Source organism: Oryctolagus cuniculus, chromosome 17 (genome assembly GCF_051225735.1).
Source record: "Oryctolagus cuniculus isolate XC-2025 breed Fujian yellow rabbit chromosome 17, ASM5122573v1, whole genome shotgun sequence".
In the NCBI taxonomy this organism is placed as follows: domain Eukaryota; kingdom Metazoa; phylum Chordata; class Mammalia; order Lagomorpha; family Leporidae; genus Oryctolagus; species Oryctolagus cuniculus.
Genome location: NC_142883.1, coordinates 50196530 through 50213913, shown reverse-complemented (window position 1 = coordinate 50213913; position 17384 = coordinate 50196530).

Sequence of the window (17384 nt, the reverse complement as noted above, 5' to 3'; positions counted from 1 at the left end):
TGTGGGAGATCCGGAGGAAGCTCCTGGCTCCTGGGTTCAGTCTGGCCAAGCCATGACTGTGCAGCCATTTGGGGAGTGAACCAGTGGAAGGAAGAGCTCTCTGTCTGTAACTCTGTCTGAAATAAATGTTTAGAAAATCTGAAAGAAAGAAAAGAAAAGAAAAGAAAAGAAAAGGAAGGGAAGGGAAGGGAAGGGAGAGAGAAAGAGAGAGAAAGAGAGAGAGAGAGAAAGAGAGAGAAAGAGAGAAATAGAGAGAGAAAGAGAGAGAGAGAGAAAGAGAGAGAGAAAGAAAGAAAGAAAGAAAGAAAGAAAGAAAGAAAGACAGACAGACAGACACTGTGCCATGTGTCCACCTGCATGTGGCCTGTTTCTTCTTTCGGGCTGTAAGAACAGCCGTTTCTCTTCATGGGCATCCACTGGGCCCTTCTGTGATCTGCAGGAGCCTCAAGTCCTCGAGGACCTGCTCTTGCCGTCTCCTTGTTTGGAATCCAGCCCGGGGCAGCCGGAGAGCTGGAACATTAGAAATATTTGCAGACTGAGGGAGCGAAAGGGAACGAATGAGGGGATAAAAGACAGCAGGCTCTGCAGCCTCAAGTGTTTAAATGTTTCATGAAGTTCCTAGAGAACAGCATTCCTGAAAGAACCAAAACTGAAGCAGCTCAGAGATGCAGGAAGTGAGATTCTCACCCTCCATCCATCCTTCCGAACCGATTCTTGACCCTTGTGATGGGAGCTTCCAGACCCCCACAGGTGTCCCCTGGGATCATGTCCCTGTGCGTTCCCCTGAGCTGCCCATGGTTTCTGGGATCGGGCTGTGGAGAAATCGCCCTCCCTTCATGTAGTTAGACGGCTACCGCTGCAGACCCAGGCGCGGGGTTTGCTGTCCACTGCGATGCCACTGGTTCTCCCTCATGCACGCGTTCCTTTCTCTCCCACTGCCCAAGTCCACCCCTTTCATGCTGTGGGTAGTTTGTGTCCTTGGTTTTTTAGAGCTTTGGTCCAGAGGAACCCCATTCTGGAATGATCTCTAGCAGATACAGATTAGCCATTGTGTCCCTTCAATCCTAGGGGCATCTGGGGGCCAGCAAATAGACTGACCAAGGCCAAGTTCTTGCCTGGCCGTGCCTCTGGCTAACACCAGGACCTGTGCTACCCTGAGGTGCTGGGGCTGCAGACACAGCCGGCTGTGCTTCCCTGAGACACAGGTTTCTGTGTCTGCGAAGATGTGAGAGCAAAAGCAATTAAAAAGGCATTAGTTGTGCTTTTGTGTCGACTTATGTTCTTAAAACTAATTATTTCTTCATTAAGGCTCCCAGGCTTCATCTGAGGCTTTGTCACGTGGAAACAGCCGATGAGCTTGACTTCTGGGTGTGAAATGAGAAGCTTTGCAGAAGGCACATAGGCTCTACGATTCGGAACGAGGGAGGCCCTGGTTTCCAAGGTCGTTGGCGCCAACCTGCTCACTGTGACCTGTGAACTCTGGGATTAGAAAGGAAAACGCACGTCACTCACAGTTTGCTGATCAGCTTCTGCTGATGCAAAAATGAACCAGAAGCCCTTACCATCTTAAGTTTTGCATGAATTTTCTTGATATTACTTGCAATTATAGATCAAAACTCATAGTCCTGTTTATTTCCTCTGTCACCTGAGACCCGATTGAAATGAAAGTAACAGGGTTGTGTAAGTTATTTTTTAAAGACTTACTTATTTGTTTGTTTGAAAGTCAGAGTTACACAGAGAGGAGAGGCAGAGAGAGAGAGAGAGAGAGAGAGAGAGAGCTGTACCGATCCAAAGCTAGGAGCTTCTTCCAGGTCTCCCACGTGGGTGCAAGGGACCAAGCACTTGGACCATCTTCTACTGCTTTCCCATGCCATTGCAGAGAGCTGGATTGGAAGTGGAGCAGCCGGGACTCGAACCGGTGTCCATATGGGATGCTGGCATGGCAGGCAGCGGCTTTACCCACTACACCACAGCACCGGTCCCGGGGTTATGAAAGTTATAAATCCACATTGATACAGACACTGAGAGGTGGGCCTTCAGCAGACATAATAAAAATAAATTCCTGGGAGCTGGGGAGTGGGCGGATGTCCGGTAACAGGTGAAGCCATACCTAGGAGTGCTCACGGACACAACGCGGCCCAAGAAGCTTCCTGCCCTCCCGAGGCCTGGAGTTGGACTCAGAAAGTTCAGACACAAATGGCAGTGAGATGTGGGGCTGAAAGCCGGGTGGTCGAGTTGATGATCCACTGAGAAAATCTTGGACCAAAACTCTTAGCAACCATATCTGGCATACGTGCAGGGAAAAACTGCAGGGCCTGTTTCAGGAAAAGAGTCCCCAAATTAGGTACCCACTGCTGCATAGCAAACTGTCCTCAGCAGCTCCGAACAGCGAGACCTCAGTCCTTACAGCGCCTGTGGCTTAGGAACCTGAGAATCGCTGAGCTTCGTGGCTCTGGCTCAGAGTCCCGCCACCTGGAGGCGTGGCCGAGGCCAGGGATCTGCTTCCAGGGCGGCCCACTCCCAAGGCTGTTGGCCAAGGCCTCGGTTCCCCACCACGTGGGCCTCAGCACAAGGCTGCCTGAGCGTCCTGTGGCATGGGGCAGCTGGCTCCCCATAGACAGACAACAAACTGGAACACATCGTGTGAGCAGCTCTTTGAAGTCACACACAGTCCCTCTGGACGTCATCTATTCAACAGAATCAAGGCCCTAACCCCAGTCCTCACGCATGGAGTGTGGAATTAAACTCCCCCTCTCGGAGAGGAACATGCTACAGACGTATTTTGCAATGACCACACCCCAGGGTCAGCAGTCCCCACCTTGGGCCAGGGGGACAGAGGGTGCTGGAAGCCACCATGAGTCCTGAGCCCGTTCCTAAGGAAAGCAGGCGGCTGTGAGCCGGAGGGCAGGACCCTCTCATTCCATGCCACCGCGTACGTGACCACCTGCACCGTACGGACCCGTCGTGGGATCTCGCGAGATGTGCTCCATTGCCCCCCGAGAACCCCTCTCCGGCCCACGAGCACAGAATGGGAAGGGTTTCCTCTCTCCCGGGGCTCGGGCACGGGGTGACAGCGTGGCGAGCCGCCCCGTCGCGTTTGGTCGTCTTGGACATTCCTCCTGCCCGCAGCTCCTCTTCCCGAGCAACCCCAGAGACATTTCTCAAGATGTTCTGCTCCGACAAGCATGTGACAGGACAGCTCGTCCGCTTGCCGCGTTCCTGCCACAATGAGACCCGGATGTCAGCATCCCGCGCTTCACTCATTTAGAAACTGGTAATGGAGCGCTGGTGTAATTCCCGGGGCGAGGAAGAGGCGCCTGCACTGGGGAGGCCTCCTCCAGCCCGGGAGGAGGCCTGATGATCTTCGCAGTCAGCCCCTTGTGGGTCCCTTAATTAATTGTAAAATACAGATGAGGGCCGTTCAAGAAGTGAGTTTAGGAGGTTAATTCCTGGCCTGTTACACACAGCCCAATCCCTGCACTGCTGGGACGATTTCACTGAACACAACTGGTGATTGTCTCTTCCAAGTTCTTCTCCCTGTCAATCGCGGGAGTGGAGAGAAATGTCCAGAAAGTTACTTTGTTGCGAGCCAGTGTCATGATCCAGGGAAATCAGCTCTGTCCAAGACTGTGTTGGTCTTTGTCTCTCTCTCTCTCTCTCTCTTTTTTTTTAATATTATTTATTTGAAAGGCAGAGCTACAGAGAAGCAGAGGAATAGAGAGAGAGGTCTTCCATCTGCTGGTTCACTCCCCGGTTGGCTGTAATGGCCGGAGCTGAGCTGATCCGGAGCCAGGAGCCTCTTCCAGGTCTCCCAGATGAGTGCAGGGGTCCAAGGGCTTGGGCCATCTTCCACTGCTTTCCCAGGGCACAGCAGAGAGCTGGAGCGGAAGTGGAGCAGCTGGGACTTGAACCGGTGGCTATATGGGATGCCAGCACTGCAGGCAGTGGCCTTACTTGCTATGCCATAGAGCCAGCCCCAATGGACCTTTATCTTAAAATGACTTAACATATACCTCTACCCATGCAAGCAAGTACACAAAGACACAACCACACAACCACATACACACATTCAGGACTTCAAAAAGTTCCAGAGACACTTGTGTTATCCTTTAATTCCATTTTCCCACTAACTTTGCAAAGCCCTCTGGTACATGTACAGTGCACACACACACACACACACGTGCACTCCTGCATGGGTGCACACACAAATGCGCACACCTGCTCTCAAACACACACCCCCACAGGTAAATGTGATGTAGAAGGCACACGTGTCCACGGCCGGACATTTGGTTTTGCATCTCAGGTGTCGCACGTTGGGTGTTTCCTTGCTGGCAGACAGAGCTGGCCAGGGACATCTGCGTCCCCCAGCGTGGTGCCAGCCTTCTGTTGGGATCGGGAGCATTAACGTGATGAGAGCTGAGACGGCTCCGTGTTCCCAGCTGTAGCACAGATACAGGGAGCTATTTGGAGGCTGTCCTGTCTTCATGGTTGAGTGGCACATGATGTGTGACACCTAAGGACGACCAGATGCCCTATCTCCAAAAACACCAGGAACCTACGAGAACACGAAGGCACAGACAGGAGTCTGGCCAAGTCTTGCATCCCCTCCTTTCCTAATAGGGACCCTAACGGCCGGGGGAGGACTCAGGGTTGCTATGGAGATGAGACAGGTGGTGCAGTGTGGGAAAAGGAAAGGGAGAAGACTGGTGCCTTGGCTTGGGCTTGAAATATTACATGGCTGACACCACCCGGGGACGCTGACCACACATCTCCCCCTCCGCCTGCCTGCTTCCTGGTCCTTCCCAAATGCAGACACTGTCTCACGCCATTCTCTGTTGCTGTCACAGAATCCCCAAGACTGGGCATTGATAACAAAAGGTTTCTTTTTGGCTCCTGGTTCTACAGGGCCAAGCGCATGTCACTAGAATCTGCTTAGCTTCTGGTGAGGGCCTCGTGCAGAGGGCAACCGGGCAGGTGCAAGATCCCCAGCAGGGACTCAGGGGACGGTGCTAGGCCCACTTCACAGCACCACTGCCATCACCACTCTAACCCCGCGGAAGCAAGACAAGCATTAACCCCTCCGAATGATCGAACCTCCTCTTACGGCTCCCATCGGCTCTGAGCACTGCCCTCTTGGGGCGGGAGCAAGCCTCGCTCTGAGTTTCAGTGCGGCAGAGTCACACAGAGACGTTGGTTGGCCTGGCCGGAGGCTGGTTCCTACTGGAGGGCAGGGTCGCTGCACCCAAGAGCAGCACCTCGGCTCTGTGCCTGCTCTACCCCTTCCTGACTCAGCCAGGGACAAACGCAGTGAGAGCAACAGCTCAGAGGGCTGCAGTGAGTCCCGGGGTGTGGCAGGGGCCAGAGAAGAGCATAGGAGAGGGGCCTGTACAGTGGCGTAGCAGGTAAAGCCTCTGCCTGTGGTGCTGGCATCCCATATGGGCGCCAGTTCGAGTCCCATCTGCTCCACTTCCGACCCAGCTCCGAGCTAATGTACCTGGGAGACTTGGAGGAGGCTCCTGGCTCCTGGCTTCAGACCTGCCCAGCTCCCACCATTGCAGCCATCTGGGGAATGAGCTGGTAGATGGAGCACCTCTCTCTCTCTCTCTCTCTCTCTCTCTCTCTCTCTAACTCTGCCTTTCAAGTAAATAATTACATCTGCGCGGGCCTGGTGGAGGATGAGCTCCTGTCCCTGGAGAAGGGAGTGGCTTGGAGGTGGAGCAGAGCGAGAGCAGAGGTGGACACAGTGAGGTGGGGCCGGTGCAGGCACAGCCTTGAGGCTGCAGGGGACGGAGGGACCCCCAGGGTCCAAGGGAGGACTGTGGACTGTATCCCACCACAGTGTCACAGTTGTGACAGTTTCTGTCACAACCCGCTCTCCAGGATGCTCAGAAGGGAGTGAGCACGGGGAAGGGGGGCTAGCGGGGATGGAGGCAGTCCTCAAAAGTGATGGTGGCCTGGGCTACGGCGACGGTGGTAGCAAGGGGATGGTGCCAGTGGCAGCAGGAGTTAGGGAGGTGTGTGTATAAGGGGCAGGAGTGCGAGGGGTCGGGTGGCTCTGGGTCTGACAGCCCGGACCTTGGCAGATGGTGGTGTATTCACAGCACAGGGGCCTGGACAGAGGTGTGCACATGCGCACACACACACCCCTCACCCTCCACCGACGGCTATCGGATTCCCATGCTCTGGAGTTTCTCTCTTTCTCTACCCCATGAATTAAACAACACAGCAGTAACAACATTGAATGGGCCCGCGCGTCATCAGTACACAGTGCTACACGTCTGCTTAGAAATCGCCGTGGCTAAGCAGCCCCATGGGGCAGGTGGCAGGAGGCTCAGAGAGGGAAGACATCTGCCTGGTGTCGCTCAGCCGCGAGGGAGGGCATGCAGTCGAGAGCGGGCAGGACCTGGCAGGTCAGCCGCCCAGCCCTCTGCTCACCCTTCTCCCTGACACCAGCGAGGAATCTCCTCTCCATCCTTTCTCCTGCCATGGCCCGTGTCTTTCCTCCAAAAGCAGCGCAGCCAGTGAGATTATTTTGACATATTTCCTGAAGACGCTGCTTCTAGGGCTCTCGCCTGATAAAAATGATATATTTATTTGGGACCGCCAGGAGCTTGCTGAAATGAGGAATTTATCTGCATAGCTTTTGTTATTAAAGTGATTCTTCTTGTTTATTTCCTTCTAAGCTACTGATTCCATCTATAATACATGAGTCCCAGGTAATAGAAATTTTTCATGCAAGTAAATATTTTAATAACATTATGGTCTGGATTCCGAGTGCTGCAGACAAGCGCCTAGCAGCGTGAGCAAACGGCACTGGAGGCCAGGGGTCTGGGTCCGTGTCCCACCCTGCACCTGGGGCCCTGGGCCAGGTCCTGCCCTTCCGGAGCCTCGGTTGCTGAGTCATGGGGCTGCCGAAATGACAGCTCTGAGGCTTCCTCGGGAGCCACCTGTGGGCAGGTGCAGCCTGAGGGGTCAGCTACAGTGCGCATGTGCTAGGTCTTTGCGGGATTTCGTCATGATACTCAGAATGGCACAGTTTAAATGGTACAGATTGCTACTTTCTGGAATTTTCCAGAAATGTCACCCAGCTCACTTTCTGGATATCGGAAACAGCCATGCAATCAGCAGTCAGACACACTTGTTCACCAGCGTGGCCTTCCTGCTGGCCCCGCAGCCCCGGAAGGCAGCTCTGTGGACAGCAGAGTTCCAGACCCGGCCGTGCAGAGCTGCGGCCCTGCTGTGTGCCTCCTCCAGGCCTGGGGAGCCCGGCTGGCAAGGGACAGCGCGATACCTGGTATGGGAGAGAACACGTCAGATCCTTGTTCGCTCAGATGCCCGCCGGAGCAAATGCACCAGGGAGCCCCGTGGCGACTGAAGGCCTCCTAGGTCGGGAGAAGCCCAGAGTCCTCTGTGTTCAACCGTCCACTGCAGTAGACGGAATGCTTTCCAGCGCCTGCATCAGAAACCCAGCTCAACCAGCAGCCAGGGTGAGGCAGGACTCTAACTGGGAGTCTAGTTCAGCCGGCCTCGGGCAGAGCTGGGTCCAAGGTGTCAGGCATGTTCCCAGGACGCTGCATCCCTCTATTGCCACTAAATTCTCTGCCTGGCTCTTCCCTTGGAGAGACCTGCCCCTGCCAGCTCTCCACACCATCTCCCCTGCACCTAGCCGTACCAGTGAGAGAACCTTTTCTAGAGGTGCAGCCAAACAAATCCCGCAGAGGGCTCTGATTTGCCCACCAGGGTCACACGTTCAGGTCTGGACCGGTCACGGGGGTCCCAAATACTCTGACCCACCAGCCAGGGTCCCAGGCTCAGCCCCATGCACTTAGGTGGTTGGAGTCGTCCATGACGTGTTTACCCAAGGCCATGTTGAGAAGCAAGCGTCTCTACGTGTGGCTGTGACACCAACCCAACAGGAGGGTGCTGGCTTGCCCCAAGGGAAGAAAGACGGGCGTGCAACAGAGCTTTGAAGCAGGCGTCCCATACTCGATTTCGCCATTGTCTCTGCATGGCTTTGGCCAAGGTGTCCTCGCAAGAGCCTTGGGTTTTTCAAACGTGATGGGAGGGCAAGGAGCTCCACTCGCCAGACGCTACAGAGGGAGAAATGAGATCGGGGTGGGGTGGGGGGTGGGGTGGAAACTGTTCTGCACCAGAGGGACAAGGTGCCCACTCGTGAGAGCAGGCATCCCCACGTTTCTGAACCACGTCTCCAAGCTCCGGTACAATCTTTGTGGGAGTGTGGGTTTCTTTTCCACTTAGTACTCAAACCGCAAAGGAGATTGGCTTCCCGCTGATCTGGTGTGTGGGTGCCACCTCCCTCCCGCCACCTCTGCACCACAGCCAAGGGACAACTTCCTGGAGCTCAGAGACAGCAAGATCCATCGCTGCCACCCAGAGCTCACACCACGCAGCCGTGACCCGAACAACACTTCCACAATTAGCTAATGGGGATCATTTTCACCAGAAAATGAAGCATGAAATATGCAAAAATAATGAGCCCTTTGCTGAAATTCCAGTAACTGCTACAGGGCAACCAATTTGAATAGCAGTTGCAACTCCTAGGGAGGAAACCCATTAACAAGGACAATGTTGAAATCGTTATGTATGGACCCTGGAACTCACCCGATAATTATATGCAGTCGATAAACATGGTATTAATCCTCCCACAGTTTGTAGCTTAAATGAGGCTTTTATTGAAATATTGGGTCCAGTTTCAGACTTAGCAGTTGGCCTGAAACAAGTGGGGACCTTGGCACTGGCACGGAGGCCAGCATAGAGCAGAGTGAATTTCTAGCCGCAGAGGAAAGAGCCTGTCTCATGGACCCATAGAAGACTCTCCTGTCAACAGGGCTCCCAACATACTGAGACCCAGAGCTGGACACTGGCTCAGAGGGCTCGGCCAAGCATGTGCTAAGCTTCAGATAACTCTCTTTAGAGGTCATTCATTATTGCTCGTTATTGATCATCCCAAGCCTATCTGTGGACGGTGGATAGCAACACCATGCATGCTTGTGTGTTCCTGCCTGCCAGGACCCCTTCCCGCTGGTAGAGGAGAGAGATCGAACGCCTCAGGCTCTGGTGTTGGACCCAGGTTCAAATCTTGGCTCAGATGCTTCCTGGCTCTTTGTCCTGCAGCTTACAGAGGAACTCCTCGGTCCGTAACACAGGGAGCCCCATGAGGAGTAAACAGTGCAATGCATATTAGGGTCCCAGCTGTGTGGCTAACTCAGAATAAGAGCTCACCAAATGGAACCCACTGTACACATTTCTTTGATCCAAGGGCGAGTTTCTCAGAGGCACGCCCCCTACACAGAAGCCGTCCCTCGTGTACTCTCTGTGCCCAGGCTGGAGCTGGCCCCTGGCATCAGGACACCTGCACCATGGGACTGATCAGGTCTCCCAACTTGCCTCTCCTGTGGCATCCAGGTGGACACAGCGTGCAAGTTGTACTTCAAGGCCATCTTATGAACCACTGGCCAGGCATCAGCAACCGCTGACACTGGGCTATAGGGACATAGGGGGTCGCCGCTCTCTTCAGTCTTGTGTAGGATTTTCCTGGCTTGGTTTTGTTAAAGCCCTCTCCAAGGCGGATTGAGTTGGGTTTATAACTCCACAAAGAGGCCTTTCTTTGGCCCTTGTGCTGGGGAGCACCGTGTGGGCAGCATCTCCAGGGCCTTCTTGCTGGAGCACAGGTCCCCGCTGTGGCCGGCAGTCAGGTGGAAGGTGAGTGCGCTTCAGGGGCCACATGTGCTTCCATGAGTGCGCCGAGGAATGGGAGCAATCCAAGCGGGGTGTTGTGGCCGAATGGAGACAAGCGGCTAACCATGAAGGCTGCAGATGAGATGCTAACTGATGCATTTTCTAGTGTTCCTCGACCCGGGGCACATGAGGAGTGAATGTGATACCCAGGGGCGGGACTCGCCTTTTCTGCTTCTGCACCTGGTATGTTTTCTGCTTTAAATGCAGGTACTTCTCTGCCTGTGTAGTGCCTGTAACAGGCAGACGCCAGCAGTCCTCCCAGGGGCCACCAGCCCTCGGAGCATCCTCTCTGTCGCAAGCCCTATAAGCTTTTTAATGCATTCTCATTCAATCCTATAAATGCATGTGTAATAGAACAAACTTTTTAGGAAGGGCAGGTTATTATCTGGAGGGGTGGAGGGATGGCTGGCGGAGTGGCTGGAGCGGTATCTATGAGTGTGGGGCATATATATAAATACATGCACACAGGCATGCATATATATATGCAGAACTGTATACATGAATGACAGCGTCTGTCTATCGGGGAGGGTGGTGTGGCACGGCAGGCAAACTACTGCTTGTGTCAGCCACACCCTATACCGGAGTGCCTCGGTTCAAGTCCCTGCTTTACTTCTAATCCAGCTTCCACTTCCTGCACACCTTGGGAAGCAGCAAGGGATGGCTCAAGTGCTTGGGTCTGTGCCATCCGCGTGGTGACCCAGACGGAGTGACAGGCTCCTGGCTTCAGCCTGGCTCACTCACAACTGTTGCAGGAATTTGAGGAGGGAACTAGCAGATGGAAGATTCTCTCTCTCTCTCCCTCTCTCCCCTTGCTTGCCTTCAAATAAATGAAAACAAATACATTAAAAAAAATTGCACAAAACCTTATATTGGCCGGTGCCATGGCTCACTAGGCTAATCCTCCACCTGTGGCTCTGGCACCCCCGGTTCTAGTCCCGGTTGGGGCGCCAGTTCTGTCCCGGTTGCTCCTCTTCCAGTCTAGCTCTCTGCTGTGGCCCAGAAAGGCAGTGGAGGATGGCCCAAGTGCTTGGGCCCTGCACCTGCATGGGAGACCAGGAGGAAGCACCTGGCTCCTGGCTTTGGATCAGCACAGCGCACCGGCCGTAGCGGCCATTTGGGGGGTGAACCAATGGAAGGAAGACCTTTCTCTCATCTCTCTCTCACTGTCTATAACTCTCTCTCTGTCTCTCTGTCTAACTTGCCTGGCAAAAAAAAAAAAAAAAAAAAAAAAGCCCTTATATTTGCTTATTAGGTTGTAACTCCTTGACCTGTTGGTTTCACATATAAAGAGCTCCATGTTGATTATAGATGCATCCACTTTTCCTTGATTTTCCACCCGTCAGTCTTACTGGCTCTGTTTCCAACCTTAGGCTATGGAAGGTGATCACTACATCTTACCCAGCTGATTCACCTTCTGTGGAAAGGAACCACCTCTTTCTACCTTTGAAGACTTTTTACATTATCAATTATACATTATCAGGAATCAACAGAAACGGCTGCTTTTTTGTTATTTTTAGCGAACATATTTCTTGACACATCTTTATTTTCCGCATTTCCAGGTCATGCTTATTCTGGATACGTCTCTTTGAAATAACGCTCAGCTGAACTTGTAAACCTAACCTGAGATTTCCGCTTGCATATTTAAGCCATTCACGAGTCACGGGCTGATGCCTGCCATTTCCTTCTGTATTCTGGATTTCTTTTTTCTTCTTGAATCTCCGCTGACGTGCACATTCCACTTCCTACCTATTTTTAGACAGACCAGGTATTTTTATCCCGTTTTCCCTCTCTAATATTTAATACTTTTCTCTCTAAAATTTATTCAGTTCTTCCAGAGATTGCCCTTACATATTTCATGTTCTGATTTGGACTTACGCGATGTGACAGTGTCTAGCAGTGATCTTTCTCCCTCTTTTCCCTGCACACAGCATCCCGAGCATCTTTCGCTTCGGTCCTCCCCCTTCCCACCGCTTCCCTGTATCTTCTCCCACATCCACATCTCTGAGATTTTAATTCCAGGTTGTTATCATTTCTAACAATTGAACGTTCTCTTTAAGGATAATGTTGCACCTGATATCCCAATGTCTCTAGTAATTTTGTCAGGTAGATTCTGAGGGGTGAGTGTCTAGATCCTTGCCTCTCTGAAAACATCTTCACTTCACCTCCAGGGCGTGCAGTTCTAGCTTTAAGTGATGCCCCTTCAAGCTTAGGACGCTGGCTCTGTGTGTCCGGGTTGGGAACGCAGGGCTCTGAGTACCCAGGGACGCCCACACCAGGTGTCTTACCATGTATTTTTTCTCTTCTGCTCTTTCTGAAAGCTTTCAGGAACTTTGCCTTTACTTCCGGTGTTCCAGGAGTTCTCTCTGATCCGTCTGTGCTAACGTGCAGGCCCCTTCGTACCTGTCAATGACAGCTCCTGTGAGTTCACTCTTAGTAGCTGACATTGAGCTTCAACCCTTAGAGGGCTGTTCTGCTTGCTTGACTCAAGCAATACTTCTCACAGTGCTGTGCTACATGCACTCATTATGCCCATTTTACAAAAGAGAAAACTAAGTCACACAAAATCCCATCTTTTTCACCCTGGAAATTTTTTATTATTACTATTGCTTTTAGAATTTCATACATTTCTTTCTCCCTGCAAATTCCTGTTTGTTGGATATTTGGAACTGGAGTCTTTTTTAAAAAGATTTTATTTATTTATTTGAGATATAGAGTTACAGGCAGAGAGAAGGAGAGACAGAGAGAAAGGTCTTCCATCCGCTCGTTCACTCCCCAAATGGCCGCAACAGCCGGAGCTGGGCCAATCCGAAGCCAGGAGCCAGGATCTTCTTCTGGGTCTCCCATGCAGGTGCAGGGGCCCAAGGTCTTGGGCCATCTTCTACTGCTTTCCCAGGGGCATTAGTAGGGATCAGAAGTGGAGCAGCCAGGACTCGAACTGGCAACAAGGATGTCTTCCTGCAGTCTCATCACTCCTCTCCGCAATCCACAGTGGGGTGAACTTTCAGATCAAGCACCACCACATCCCTGCTGCTCTCGACTCATCCACGGCTTCCCACGGCCCTCCAGACAAAGCCCAGGCTCCCGAGGACCTGGCCTGCAGCCCCCCGTGGGACGTGGCACGTCCATGCTGGCCATCTCTGCTCACGTTTTCAGGGGCCTCCACTGAGCCTTGCCGTGGGGGAGACGGTGGCTTTATTCCTTTGGAGCTATCGTTTCACACCGTGGAGAGTAGGGGGAGTGAGCCTGACACCTTGCAGACTGAAGCTGTTATTAATCAAAGCATCTCTGGAAATATCAGAAACACAATGTGACATCTCAGGACGCCTCCCCTGCTGGCTCCACAGCAGATCTCAAAGGAAGCTGACCTTTTCCATAGCCGAATTATAAATGTCAGAATTGCGAGCCGCCATCCTTCAATTACCATCACCTTGAAAGGGGAGAGCGCCAGCGGCCTCACACTTAAGGATGTTCAATCACAGATGTATCTCAAACACGCCACCTCCTCGGGAGACGAGGATGAGCCTCTGAGAGCAGGTGCAGCCCCGCTGTGGTTTCTGTACCAGGTACAATGACCCAGCAACTTAAATGATGACTTGGGGCTTGATCAGAACTACCCATGTGATCTATCCCAACAAACTCAACGATTTAATTTCTCTGCAATTGCTATTTCCGGAAGCACCACAGGACAAAGACGCCTCTGTGGCATATCTCATAAATACAGATAATTACAGATCACTCTTTCCTTTACAAAATCATGTTTTTATTGTCCAGCTTTAAATAAGAAAACACAAATGCTTTCCTTCTGGTCATGTTTCTATTCTTCGTTCAAAGTATCATTTAACAAGGAGGCGGAGAGAGGATGGGTCCAGCCCGTGGGGAAGCCGTGCAGCCTGCCAGGCTGGCCTGATGTTACAGTAGTTACAATGCACACGACAGGGCTGGGCTAGTATTGTCCTGGGCTGTAATTTCTGCATCTCCCATAACTTAATATTTCCAGTGGGAATCCCCCCGCCCCCCACACTCTATTAACCAGGTGTATTATCAGATCTTGGTTACAACAGAACATGGGCAGTCAATGCCACCTTCTGTTCCCCATTGTTAACAGAACAGCTTGGGTCTGATTGGAGCTGCAAAGTCTGGCCCCATCGCTACGAGGAGAATTAGGAGTCCAAAGGACCTCACTAGGGAGCTTTGCTTCCCTGTGTCCACTGTCTTCAGACAAATGCATTCTTTCTGCCTCCAAGCTCAAGGACACCAGACTCTGGGGTCATGAGGGTAGTGCAAGCTAATGGACAGCGTGACCCTTATGCCTCACCAGCTGGTGACTGGCCTGTGTACCCACCCATTGCACTCAAATGCATGGCAGACTGTGGCCCTGCCTTGGGAGCCCCGTGACTCCAAATCCTCACTCCCAGCCACAAAAGGCAAATCACAGGTGTAGCCGGCCGGGAGGGTGTTTTGTAGGGGAGAAGTCTCATCATCAAACCCATTCTCCAAAGGGGGCATCTTGGCCACATTTCAAAAGTTGAGGGGACGACTGTGCAGAGTGCAGTGAAAAGACCTCAGAGGAGAGAGTCAAGAGCAAGACAGCAAGCCGTGCCCAGGAGGGAAGCAGAGGTAGGCTGAGCGACTGTGCCAGGCTGGGCAGGAGCAAGGGCTTCCCTAGCCCATGGGATCCTCAGGCAGTCTCTGCCCCCGGCATGGCTGCCACACTGATGGTCGACAACGCCTTTGTGATGTGCTCCAACCTGGGCCCTCTTCCAGGACAGAAAACCTGGCCATACCTTCCCATGGGGCAGTCAGGGAATGCCTGAGATGCCCTGGGGAGAAGAGAGCAACACCTCGGCCAGGTAAGCTGTGGAGCGCCGCCCCCCCCCCCCGGCCCGGGAGGGGACCCCTGCACAAGCTTTGCTGAGAGAGCTTCCACTACAGCCCCTGCACAACCCAGCTCCAGCACCAGCCAAGGTCAGTCCTCAGCCAGCAGTAAAGCCAGGATCTGGGGGCGTGGCTGGTCCTCAGGGCTGCTGCGGGATCTGGCCCCAGCTTGGGGCCCTGACTTGGAACCAGAGGCTACTTTGAGGCCCTGTGCCACTCTGTGGGGCTCTGGGTCCCAATGCTTGCTCCCCTCCCCTCCATGACCCCTGCTCCGCTGCACTGCAGGACTCCAGTCACCCAGATGCAAACTTTGGAGTCCCCTGAGCTCCTCTTTCTCTCCCTCTTCGATGCTGCGAAAAAACCCTAGCAGTGCTGCCTTCAAAACAGACTCAGAGCCCCCCCTGCCCCGACATCTCAGCACCCCCACGGCTGCCACCGGGGCCCTTGGCAGTGGCCGTGGGATTCTCCCACCTCAGCTCTTGCCTGCCACTCTCTGTCCTCTGCAGAGCGGCTGGATTGAGGCCCCTGAACTTCTGCTCAGAAGCCCGTCAGCGATGCCCCGTCTCTCTCACGGCAGAAGCCGGGGTTCCCACAGGAGTGAGAAATCCCCTTGCATCTCCCCATTTACCTCCCCACCTTCATCTCAGCACGGGGCCTCCTGGTTGTTCCTCCAACAGCTGCACACCTGGTCTCAGAGTCAGCGCGGTGCCATGCTCGCTGCCTGGGGGCTCCCGACAATCCCGCCCTGCACACGCCTCTTGCCCCAGCCGGCCCTCAAGGCACTGATCCCCCTAATTCACTCAGTATCACCTCTCCCCCAACCAGCACGTAAGCACAGCTGGGGGCAGGGACAGCTTTAACCTGTTGTGTTAATGCCTGTTGCATGTCTGTCCACATTTCATCAGGACTTTTTCAAATGCAAAGAGGACAGACGCTGTCCAAGGAACACTCAGGGGCCTGCCCCCCAGCTCCGGTTACTGTCTGCGGCATCCGCAGTAGGCCCATGTCCATCAAGCCGCCTCTGGGTGGAGCTGGGACACACCCCAGCACAGGCTCCTCCCCGGCGCATGGCGGCGCGTGCGTCATCCACCAGAGCTCCTTTTCAGTTTGCAGGTGAGCTTCCCATCGAGGGGAAGGCGCACACGCACAGAGACCAGACAACACATTCCGACAGACGCACCCACCATGGGACCCTGGCTGCACCGGGACACGGAGAGTCCCCCGGGGCCTCTCGATGCAGGGATTCGGCCTGCTCCGGTCCCAGCGCACGGAGGGCCTCCTGCCCACTCCAGAGGCTGCGTGCAGCTCTGCGGAGGAGACGGGCAGGATCTCTGCAGGGCTGGGATTCAGGGGCGTTGAGTGCGGTGCCCCTAAGATCAGATGCGTGGGCAACAGCTGGCATCACAAGGCTGTCAAGATTCCCGAGACCTGGCCAGCCCTGAACACGCAAGCGCACAAGATGGCCTGCAGCCTGCACAGCTGCCGAGTGGGATGCAGCCCAGGGCTCGCCCTGCCTCCCATCTGCCCAGCAGTGCTCAGCTCCCTGAGGCTGGGCCCATTCCCCGGAGCCCGTGGCAGCTGGGCGGGCACAGCCTCCCGGGGAGACAGTGGAGGAGCCAAGAAGGACCTTGGGAGGGGGTTTAGCCACTCCCCACAATGGCCATCCACCCTCTGTCCACCGCAAACACACACAATCTCAGTTTGCATGGAAGTCAACAGCAGACCAGCGGGAGCCAGGGGTGGGTAGAGAGGACAGGTCAGCAGATGCCACGTTACCCATAGACAGGGGAGGGGGAGTGGGTTCCAGCGCTTCCTGATGCAGCAGGGTCACCACTGTCAATGAAGGTGCAATGGGGCTGGCGCTGTGACATAGCTGGTAAACCGCTGCCTGGGGTCCGGCTTCCCCTGTGGGCTCCAGCTCTAGTTCTGGCTGCTCCACTTTCGATCCAGCTCTCTGCTAAGATCTGGGAAAGCAGAAGATATCCCAAGTGCTTGGGTCCCTGTTTCGTGTAGGAGACCCAAAAGAAGCTCCTGGCTTCAGATTGGCCCAGCTCTGGCCATTGTGGCCATTTGGGGAGTGAACCAGTGGATGGAAGATCTCTCTCTCTCTCTCTCTCTCTCTCTCTCCCTCTCTCTCTCTGTAACTCTACCTTTCAAATGAATAAATCTTAAAACCAGAGCTAGCTTTAAAAAAGTAATAATGTATGTTTCTTTTAAAATTTCTTTCTTTTTTTTTTTATTTTCGAGAGACAGAGCTAGACCAACAGAGAGCCCTCACTTCTCAAACACCCACAAAAGCCCCCCGGGCCTGAAGCCAGGAACCGGGAGCTCAGTCCAGGTCTCCCACGGGGCTGGCAAGGACCCAGAGACTGGAGCCATCCCCTGCTGTCTCCCAGAGTGTGCATTAGCAGGAAGCTGGGATAGGGGACGAAGTCAGCACTCAGACCTCGGCACTCCAGCATGGGACGTGGGTGTCCCAAATAGCAGATTACCTGCTGGTCCCCACCCCTGCCCCTGCGATGTGTATTTCATAGTGGCCAGAAGAGGGTGTTCTGAATGGTCTCATCCCAAAGAAACGAGGAGTGTTAGAGGTCACAGACGTGCACATGGCCTTGATTCCATCACTGCACAGCACAGCCACGTGTTGAAATGCCACATCAATATGTACAATAGTTATGTCAATTAAAAATATAAATATTAATGACATTCATATTTTAGATGGATGGTTGGTATTTTTCATCTTATGCAAA